At 20.6% G+C, this 11663-nt stretch overlaps 2 long non-coding RNA genes across 16 annotated transcripts; both read right to left on the bottom strand.

Annotated features, from left to right (window-relative positions):
* Positions 1–145: 145 nt before the first annotated feature.
* On the bottom strand, positions 146–11646 carry LOC143378323 (uncharacterized). 15 transcript variants are annotated; one of them, XR_013088200.1, is made up of 6 exons: positions 8318–11646; positions 7495–8200; positions 4381–5260; positions 3895–4130; positions 1788–2104; positions 146–627 (listed from the first exon to the last, which is right to left on the bottom strand). It is a non-coding gene; the product is annotated as an uncharacterized LOC143378323 (long non-coding RNA). The 15 variants fall into 15 exon arrangements; XR_013088201.1 differs by having other exon boundaries at positions 7495–8174; XR_013088197.1 differs by having other exon boundaries at positions 7495–8403; positions 8829–11646.
* Positions 6095–7486, bottom strand: LOC143378324 (uncharacterized). The gene is made up of 2 exons (XR_013088202.1): positions 7415–7486; positions 6095–6826 (listed from the first exon to the last, which is right to left on the bottom strand). It is a non-coding gene; the product is annotated as an uncharacterized LOC143378324 (long non-coding RNA).
* Positions 11647–11663: the final 17 nt, after the last annotated feature.

Raw genomic sequence — 11663 nt, 5'->3', positions numbered from 1 at the left:
TCTATATTTATACACCTATTTTTTCTCTAGATAATTTAACTATTTTTTCTCTATTTATTTACCTATTTTTCTATATTTATTTACCTCATTTTTCTCTATTTATTTACCTATTTTTTCTCTATATATTTACCTATTTTTCTCATTCATTTATTTACGTATTTTTTCTCTGCTTATTTACCAATTTTTTCCTCCAATTTATTTACCTATTTTTTTATTTACCTTTTTTCTTTTGTTTATTTACCTATTTTTCTCTATATATTTACCTATTTTTCTCATTCATTTATTTACGTATTTTTTCTCTGCTTATTTACCAATTTTTTCCTCCAATTTATTTACCTATTTTTTTATTTACCTTTTTTCTTATGTTTATTTACCTATTTTTCTCTATTTATTTACCTATTTTTCTCTATTTATACACCTATTTTTTCTCTAGTTTATTTACCTATTTTTATCTATTTACTTTCCTGTTTTTTCTCTTTTTTAGTTACCTATTTTTTTATCTATTTATTTACCTATTTTTCTCTATTTATTTACCTCTTTTTTCTCTATTTATTTACCTATGTTTCTCTCTCATTTATTTACGTATTTTTTCTCTATTAATTTACCTATTTTTTTCTAGTTATTTACCTATTTTTTCTCTCATTTATTTACCTCTTTTGTTTTGTCTATATATTTACCTATTTTTCTCTGATTATTTACCTATTTTTTCCTTTAATTTATTTACCTATTTTTTTATTTACCTTTTTTTCTTTGATTTATTTAGCTATTTATCTATATTTATACACCTATTTTTTCTCTAGATAATTTACCTATTTTTTCTCTAGATAATTTACCTATTTTTCTCTATTTATTTACCTATTTTTTCTCTATTTTTTTCCTATTTTTCTCTATTTATTTACCTCTTTTGTTTTCTCTACTTATTTACCTATTCTTCTCTGTTTATTTACCTATTTTTCCCTATTTTATTTACCTATTTTTTCTCTAGTTATTTACCTATTTCTCTCTCATTTATTTACCTCTTTTGTTTTCTCTCTTTATTTACCTATTTTTCTCTGTTTATTTCCCAATTTTTTCCTCTAATTTATTTACCTATTTTTTTATTTCCCCTTTTTTCTTTGGTTTATTTACCTATTTTTCTCTATTTATACACCTATTTCTTCTCTAGCTAATTTACCTATTTTTCTGTATTAATTTACCTATTTTTCTCTATTTATTTACCTCTTTTGTTTTCTCTATTTATTTACCTATTTTTTCTCTGTTTATTTACCTATTTTTTCCTTTAATTTATTTACCTATTTTTTATTTACCTTTTTTTCTTTGATTTATTTAGCTATTTATCTATATTTATACACCTATTTTTTCTCTAGATAATTTAACTATTTTTTCTCTATTTATTTACCTATTTTTCAATATTTATTTACCTCTTTTTTCTGTATTTATTTACCTATTTTTTCTCTATATATTTACATATTTTTCTCCGTTTATTTACCAATTTTTTCCTCTAATTTATTTACCTATTTCTTTATTTACCCTTTTTCTTTGGTTTATTTACCTATTTTTCTCTATTTATTTACCTCGTTTTTCTCTATTTACTTACCTATTTTTTCTCTATATATTTACCTATTTTTCTCTCTCATTTATTTACGTATTTTTTCTCTGTTTATTTACCAATTTTTTCCTCTAATTTATTTACCTATTTTTTTATTTACCTTTTTTTCTTTGGTTTATTTACTTATTTTTCTCTATTTATTTACCTATTTTTCCTCTAGATAATTCTATTTATTTACCTATTTTTTCTCTATTTATTTTCCAATTTTTTCTCTATTCATTTACTTTTTTCTCTATTTATTTACCTCTTTCTTTCTCTAATTTATACACATGTATTTTCTCTATTTATTTACCTATTTTTTTCTATTTATTTACCTATTTTTCTCTATTTATTTACCTATTTTTTCTCTAGTTATTTACCTATTTTTTCTCTCATTTATTTACCTCTTTTGTTTTCTCTATTTATTTACCTATTTTTCTCTGTTTATTTACCAATTTTTTCCTCTAATTTATTTACCTATTTTTTTATTTACCCTTTTTTCTTTGGTTTATTTACCTATTTTTCTCTATTTATTTACCCCTTTTTTCTCTATTTACTTACCTATTTTTCTCTATTTATTTACCTATTTTTTCTCTATTTATTTTCCAATTTTTCTCTATTCATTTACTTTTTCTCTATTTATTTACCTCTTTCTTTCTCTAATTTATACACATGTATTTTCTCTATTTATTTACCTATTTTTCTATTTATTTACCTATTTTTCTCTATTTATTTACCTATTTTTTCTCTATATATTTACATATTTTTCTCTGTTTATTTACCAATTTTTTCCTCTAATTTATTTACCTATTTCTTTATTTACCCTTTTTCTTTGGTTTATTTACCTATTTTTCTCTATTTATTTACCCCGTTTTTCTCTATTTATTTACCTATGTTTCTCTCTCATTTATTTACGTATTTTTTCCCTATTAATTTACCTATTTTTTTCTAGTTATTTACCTATTTTTTCTCTCATTTATTTACCTCTTTTGTTTTCTCTATATATTTACCTATTTTTCTCTGTTTATTTACCTATTTTTTCCTTTAATTTATTTACCTATCTTTTTTATTTACCTTTTTTCTTTGATTTATTTAGCTATTTTTCTCTATTTATGCACCTATTTTTTCTCTAGCTAATTTACCTATTTTTCTGTATTTATTTACCTATTTTTTCTCTATTTATTTACCTCTTTCTTTCTCTAATTTATACACATGTATTTTCTCTATTTATTTACCTATTTTTTCTATTTATTTACCTATTTTTCTCTATTTATTTACCTATTTTTTCTCTAGTTATTTACCTATTTTTTCTCTCATTTATTTACCTCTTTTGTTTTCTCTATTTATTTACCTATTTTTCTCTGTTTATTTACCTATTTTTTTCCTTTAATTTATTTACCTATTTTTTTTATTTACCTTTTTTTTCTTTGATTTGTTTAGCTATTTATCTATATTTTATACACCTATTTTTTCTCTAGTTTATTTACCTATTTTTTCTCTATTTATTTACCTATTTGTCTATATTTATTTACCCCCTTTTTCTCTATTTATTTACCTATTTTTTCTCTATATATTTACCTATTTTTCTCATTCATTTATTTACGTATTTTTTCTCTGCTTATTTACCAATTTTTTCCTCCAATTTATTTACCTATTTTTTTTATTTACCTTTTTTCTTTTGTTTATTTACCTATTTTTCTCTATATATTTACCTATTTTTCTCATTCATTTATTTACGTATTTTTTCTCTGCTTATTTACCAATTTTTTCCTCCAATTTATTTACCTATTTTTTTATTTACCTTTTTTCTTTTGTTTATTTACCTATTTTTCTCTATTTATTTACCTATTTTTCTCTATTTATACACCTATTTTTTCTCTAGTTTATTTACCTATTTTTTATCTATTTACTTTCCTGTTTTTTCTCTTTTTTAGTTACCTATTTTTTATCTATTTATTTACCTATTTTTCTCTATTTATTTACCTCTTTTTTCTCTATTTATTTACCTATGTTTCTCTCTCATTTATTTACGTATTTTTTCTCTATTAATTTACCTATTTTTTTCTAGTTATTTACCTATTTTTTTCTCTCATTTATTTACCTCTTTTGTTTTCTCTATATATTTACCTATTTTTCTCTGTTTATTTACCTATTTTTTCCTTTAATTTATTTACCTATTTTTTTATTTACCTTTTTTTCTTTGATTTATTTAGCTATTTATCTATATTTATACACCTATTTTTTTCTCTAGATAATTTACCTATTTTTTCTCTAGATAATTTACCTATTTTTCTCTATTTATTTACCTATTTTTTCTCTATTTTTTTCCTATTTTTCTCTATTTATTTACCTCTTTTGTTTTCTCTACTTATTTACCTATTCTTCTCTGTTTATTTACCTATTTTTTCCCTCTTTTATTTACCTATTTTTTTCTCTAGTTATTTACCTATTTTTCTCTCATTTATTTACCTCTTTTGTTTTCTCTCTTTATTTACCTATTTTTCTCTGTTTATTTCCCAATTTTTTCCTCTAATTTATTTACCTATTTTTTTTATTTACCTTTTTTTTCTTTGATTTGTTTAGCTATTTATCTATATTTATACACCTATTTTTTCTCTAGTTTATTTACCTATTTTTCTCTATTTATTTACCTATTTGTCTATATTTATTTACCTCCTTTTTCTCTATTTATTTACCTATTTTTTCTCTATATATTTACCTATTTTTCTCATTCATTTATTTACGTATTTTTTCTCTGCTTATTTACCAATTTTTTCCTCCAATTTATTTACCTATTTTTTTATTTACCTTTTTTCTTTTGTTTATTTACCTATTTTTCTCTATATATTTACCTATTTTTCTCATTCATTTATTTACGTATTTTTTCTCTGCTTATTTACCAATTTTTTCCTCCAATTTATTTACCTATTTTTTTATTTACCTTTTTTCTTTTGTTTATTTACCTATTTTTCTCTATTTATACACCTATTTTTTCTCTAGTTTATTTACCTATTTTTATCTATTTACTTTCCTGTTTTTTCTCTTTTTTAGTTACCTATTTTTTTATCTATTTATTTACCTATTTTTCTCTATTTATTTACCTCTTTTTTCTCTATTTATTTACCTATGTTTCTCTCTCATTTATTTACGTATTTTTTCTCTATTAATTTACCTATTTTTTTCTAGTTATTTACCTATTTTTTCTCTCATTTATTTACCTCTTTTGTTTTCTCTATATATTTACCTATTTTTCTCTGTTTATTTACCTATTTTTTCCTTTAATTTATTTACCTATTTTTTTATTTACCTTTTTTTCTTTGATTTATTTAGCTATTTATCTATATTTATACACCTATTTTTTCTCTAGATAATTTACCTATTTTTTCTCTAGATAATTTACCTATTTTTCTCTATTTATTTACCTATTTTTTCTCTATTTTTTCCCTATTTTTCTCTATTTATTTACCTCTTTTGTTTTCTCTACTTATTTACCTATTCTTCTCTGTTTATTTACCTATTTTTCCCTCTTTTATTTACCTATTTTTTCTCTAGTTATTTACCTATTTTTCTCTCATTTATTTACCTCTTTTGTTTTCTCTCTTTATTTACCTATTTTTCTCTGTTTATTTCCCAATTTTTTCCTCTAATTTATTTACCTATTTTTTTATTTACCTTTTTTTCTTTGATTTGTTTAGCTATTTATCTATATTTATACACCTATTTTTTCTCTAGTTTATTTACCTATTTTTCTCTATTTATTTACCTATTTGTCTATATTTATTTACCTCCTTTTTCTCTATTTATTTACCTATTTTTTCTCTATATATTTACCTATTTTTCTCATTCATTTATTTACGTATTTTTTCTCTGTTTATTTACCAATTTTTTCCTCTAATTTATTTACCTATTTCTTTATTTACCCTTTTTCTTTGGTTTATTTACCTATTTGTCTCTATTAATTTACCCCGTTTTTCTCTATTTATTTACCTATGTTTCTCTCTCATTTATTTACGTATTTTTTCTCTATTAATTTACCTATTTTTTTCTAGTTATTTACCTATTTTTTCTCTCATTTATTTACCTCTTTTGTTTTCTCTATATATTTACCTATTTTTCTCTGTTTATTTACCTATTTTTTCCTTTAATTTATTTACCTATCTTTTTATTTACCTTTTTTCTTTGATTTATTTAGCTATTTTTCTCTATTTATACACCTATTTTTTCTCTAGCTAATTTACCTATTTTTCTGTATTTATTTACCTATTTTTTCTCTATTTATTTACCTCTTTCTTTCTCTAATTTATACACATGTATTTTCTCTATTTATTTACCTATTTTTTCTATTTATTTACCTATTTTTCTCTATTTATTTACCTATTTGTCTATATTTATTTACCTCCTTTTTCTCTATTTATTTACCTATTTTTTCTCTATATATTTACCTATTTTTCTCATTCATTTATTTACGTATTTTTTCTCTGTTTATTTACCAATTTTTTCCTCTAATTTATTTACCTATTTCTTTATTTACCCTTTTTCTTTGGTTTATTTACCTATTTGTCTCTATTAATTTACCCCGTTTTTCTCTATTTATTTACCTATGTTTCTCTCTCATTTATTTACGTATTTTTTCTCTATTAATTTACCTATTTTTTTCTAGTTATTTACCTATTTTTTCTCTCATTTATTTACCTCTTTTGTTTTCTCTATATATTTACCTATTTTTCTCTGTTTATTTACCTATTTTTTCCTTTAATTTATTTACCTATCTTTTTATTTACCTTTTTTTCTTTGATTTGTTTAGCTATTTATCTATATTTATACACCTATTTTTTCTCTAGTTTATTTACCTATTTTTCTCTATTTATTTACCTATTTGTCTATATTTATTTACCTCCTTTTTCTCTATTTATTTACCTATTTTTTCTCTATATATTTACCTATTTTTCTCATTCATTTATTTACGTGTTTTTTCTCTGTTTATTTACCAATTTTTTCCTCTAATTTATTTACCTATTTCTTTATTTACCCTTTTTCTTTGGTTTATTTACCTATTTGTCTCTATTAATTTACCCCGTTTTTCTCTATTTATTTACCTATGTTTCTCTCTCATTTATTTACGTATTTTTTCTCTATTAATTTACCTATTTTTTTCTAGTTATTTACCTATTTTTTCTCTCATTTATTTACCTCTTTTGTTTTCTCTATATATTTACCTATTTTTCTCTGTTTATTTACCTATTTTTTCCTTTAATTTATTTACCTATCTTTTTATTTACCTTTTTTCTTTGATTTATTTAGCTATTTTTCTCTATTTATACACCTATTTTTTCTCTAGCTAATTTACCTATTTTTCTGTATTTATTTACCTATTTTTTCTCTATTTATTTACCTCTTTCTTTCTCTAATTTATACACATGTATTTTCTCTATTTATTTACCTATTTTTTCTATTTATTTACCTATTTTTCTCTATTTATTTACCTATTTTTTCTCAAGTTATTTACCTATTTTTTCTCTCATTTATTTACCTCTTTTGTTTTCTCTATTTATTTACCTATTTTTCTCTGTTTATTTACCTATTTTTTCCTTTAATTTATTTACCTATTTTTTTATTTACCTTTTTTTCTTTGATTTGTTTAGCTATTTATCTATATTTATACACCTATTTTTTCTCTAGTTTATTTACCTATTTTTCTCTATTTATTTACCTATTTGTCTATATTTATTTACCTCTTTTTTCTCTATTTATTTACCTATTTTTTCTCTATATATTTACCTATTTTTCTCACTCATTTATTTACGTATTTTTTCTCTGTTTATTTACCAATTTTTTCCTCTAATTTATTTACCTATTTTTTTATTTACCCTTTTTTCTTTGGTTTATTTACCTATTTTTTTATTTACCTTTTTTCTTTTGTTTATTTACCTATTTTTCTCTATATATTTACCTATTTTTCTCATTCATTTATTTACGTATTTTTTCCCTGCTTATTTACCAATTTTTTCCTCCAATTTATTTACCTATTTTTTTATTTACCTTTTTTCTTTTGTTTATTTACCTATTTTTCTCTATTTATTTACCTATTTTTCTCTATTTATACACCTATTTTTTCTCTAGTTTATTTACCTATTTTTATCTATTTACTTTCCTGTTTTTTCTCTTTTTTAGTTACCTATTTTTTTATCTATTTATTTACCTATTTTTCTCTATTTATTTACCTCTTTTTTCTCTATTTATTTACCTATGTTTCTCTCGCATTTATTTACGTATTTTTTCTCTATTAATTTACCTATTTTTTTCTAGTTATTTACCTATTTTTTCTCTCATTTATTTACCTCTTTTGTTTTCTCTATATATTTACCTATTTTTCTCTGTTTATTTACCTATTTTTTCCTTTAATTTATTTACCTATTTTTTTATTTACCTTTCTTTCTTTGATTTATTTAGCTATTTATCTATATTTATACACCTATTTTTTCTCTAGATAATTTACCTATTTTTTCTCTAGATAATTTACCTATTTTTCTCTATTTATTTACCTATTTTTTCTCTATTTTTTTCCTATTTTTCTCTATTTATTTACCTCTTTTGTTTTCTCTACTTATTTACCTATTCTTCTCTGTTTATTTACCTATTTTTCCCTCTTTTATTTACCTATTTTTTCTCTAGTTATTTACCTATTTTTCTCTCATTTATTTACCTCTTTTGTTTTCTCTCTTTATTTACCTATTTTTCTCTGTTTATTTCCCAATTTTTTCCTATAATTTATTTACCTATTTTTTTATTTACCCTTTTTTCTTTGGTTTATTTACCTATTTTTCTCTATTTATACACCTATTTCTTCTCTAGCTAATTTACCTATTTTTCTGTATTAATTTACCTATTTTTCTCTATTTATTTACCTCTTTTGTTTTCTCTATTTATTTACCTATTTTTTCTCTGTTTATTTACCTATTTTTTCCTTTAATTTATATACCTATTTTTTATTTACCTTTTTATCTTTGATTTATTTAGCTATTTATCTATATTTATACACCTATTTTTTCTCTAGATAATTTAACTATTTTTTCTCTATTTATTTACCTATTTTTCTATATTTATTTACCTCTTTTTTTCTGTATTTATTTACCTATTTTTTCTCTATATATTTACATATTTTTCTCTGTTTATTTACCAATTTTTTCCTCTAATTTATTTACCTATTTCTTTATTTACCCTTTTTCTTTGGTTTATTTACCTATTTTTCTCTATTTATTTACCTCGTTTTTCTCTATTTACGTACCTATTTTTTCTCTATATATTTACCTATTTTTCTCTCTCATTTATTTACGTATTTTTTCTCTGTTTATTTACCAATTTTTTCCTCTAATTTATTTACCTATTTTTTTATTTACCTTTTTTTCTTTGGTTTATTTACTTATTTTTCTCTATTTATTTACCTATTTTTCCTCTAGATAATTTACCTATTTTTTCTCTATTTATTTACCTATTTTTTCTCTATTTATTTTCCAATTTTTTGTCTATTCATTTACTTTTTCTCTATTTATTTACCTCTTTCTTTCTCTAATTTATACACATGTATTTTCTCTATTTATTTACGTATTTTTTCTATTTATTTACCTATTTTTCTCTACTTATTTACCTATTTTTTCTCTAGTTATTTACCTATTTTTTCTCTCATTTATTTACCTCTTTTGTTTTCTCTATTTATTTACCTATTTTTCTCTGTTTATTTACCTATTTTTTCCTTTAATTTATTTACCTATTTTTTTATTTACCTTTTTTTCTTTGATTTGTTTAGCTATTTATCTATATTTATACACCTATTTTTTCTCTAGTTTATTTACCTATTTTTCTCTATTTATTTACCTATTTGTCTATATTTATTTACCTCTTTTTTCTCTATTTATTTACCTATTTTTTCTCTATATATTTACCTATTTTTCTCACTCATTTATTTACGTATTTTTTCTCTGTTTATTTACCAATTTTTTCTTCTAATTTATTTACCTATTTTTTTATTTACCCTTTTTTCTTTGGTTTATTTACCTATTTTTCTCTATTTATTTACCCCTTTTTTCTCTATTTACTTACCTATTTTTCTCTATTTATTTACCTATTTTTTCTCTATTTATTTTCCAATTTTTTCTCTATTCATTTACTTTTTCTCTATTTATTTACCTCTTTCCTTCTCTAATTTATACACATGTATTTTCTCTATTTATTTACCTATTTTTTCTATTTATTTACCTATTTTTCTCTATTTATTTACCTATTTTTTCTCTAGTTATTTACCTATTTTTTCTCTCATTTATTTACCTCTTTTGTTTTCTCTATTTATTTACCTATTTTTCTCTATTTATTTACCTATTTTTTCTCTATTTTTTTCCTATTTTTCTCTATTTATTTACCTCTTTTGTTTTCTCTACTTATTTACCTATTCTTCTCTGTTTATTTACCTATTTTTCCCTCTTTTATTTACCTATTTTTTCTCTAGTTATTTACCTATTTTTCTCTCATTTATTTACCTCTTTTGTTTTCTCTCTTTATTTACCTATTTTTCTCTGTTTATTTCCCAATTTTTTCCTATAATTTATTTACCTATTTTTTTATTTACCCTTTTTTCTTTGGTTTATTTACCTATTTTTCTCTATTTATACACCTATTTCTTCTCTAGCTAATTTACCTATTTTTCTGTATTAATTTACCTATTTTTCTCTATTTATTTACCTCTTTTGTTTTCTCTATTTATTTACCTATTTTTTCTCTGTTTATTTACCTATTTTTTCCTTTAATTTATATACCTATTTTTTATTTACCTTTTTATCTTTGATTTATTTAGCTATTTATCTATATTTATACACCTATTTTTTCTCTAGATAATTTAACTATTTTTTCTCTATTTATTTACCTATTTTTCTATATTTATTTACCTCTTTTTTTCTGTATTTATTTACCTATTTTTTCTCTATATATTTACATATTTTTCTCTGTTTATTTACCAATTTTTTCCTCTAATTTATTTACCTATTTCTTTATTTACCCTTTTTCTTTGGTTTATTTACCTATTTTTCTCTATTTATTTACCTCGTTTTTCTCTATTTACGTACCTATTTTTTCTCTATATATTTACCTATTTTTCTCTCTCATTTATTTACGTATTTTTTCTCTGTTTATTTACCAATTTTTTCCTCTAATTTATTTACCTATTTTTTTATTTACCTTTTTTTCTTTGGTTTATTTACTTATTTTTCTCTATTTATTTACCTATTTTTCCTCTAGATAATTTACCTATTTTTTCTCTATTTATTTACCTATTTTTTCTCTATTTATTTTCCAATTTTTTGTCTATTCATTTACTTTTTCTCTATTTATTTACCTCTTTCTTTCTCTAATTTATACACATGTATTTTCTCTATTTATTTACGTATTTTTTCTATTTATTTACCTATTTTTCTCTACTTATTTACCTATTTTTTCTCTAGTTATTTACCTATTTTTTCTCTCATTTATTTACCTCTTTTGTTTTCTCTATTTATTTACCTATTTTTCTCTGTTTATTTACCTATTTTTTCCTTTAATTTATTTACCTATTTTTTTATTTACCTTTTTTTCTTTGATTTGTTTAGCTATTTATCTATATTTATACACCTATTTTTTCTCTAGTTTATTTACCTATTTTTCTCTATTTATTTACCTATTTGTCTATATTTATTTACCTCTTTTTTCTCTATTTATTTACCTATTTTTTCTCTATATATTTACCTATTTTTCTCACTCATTTATTTACGTATTTTTTCTCTGTTTATTTACCAATTTTTTCTTCTAATTTATTTACCTATTTTTTTATTTACCCTTTTTTCTTTGGTTTATTTACCTATTTTTCTCTATTTATTTACCCCTTTTTTCTCTATTTACTTACCTATTTTTCTCTATTTATTTACCTATTTTTTCTCTATTTATTTTCCAATTTTTTCTCTATTCATTTACTTTTTCTCTATTTATTTACCTCTTTCCTTCTCTAATTTATACACATGTATTTTCTCTATTTATTTACCTATTTTTTCTATTT

Source organism: Andrena cerasifolii, unplaced genomic scaffold (genome assembly GCF_050908995.1).
Source record: "Andrena cerasifolii isolate SP2316 unplaced genomic scaffold, iyAndCera1_principal scaffold3073, whole genome shotgun sequence".
Taxonomy (NCBI): domain Eukaryota; kingdom Metazoa; phylum Arthropoda; class Insecta; order Hymenoptera; family Andrenidae; genus Andrena; species Andrena cerasifolii.
This window is presented reverse-complemented; position numbering and strand designations above follow the sequence as displayed.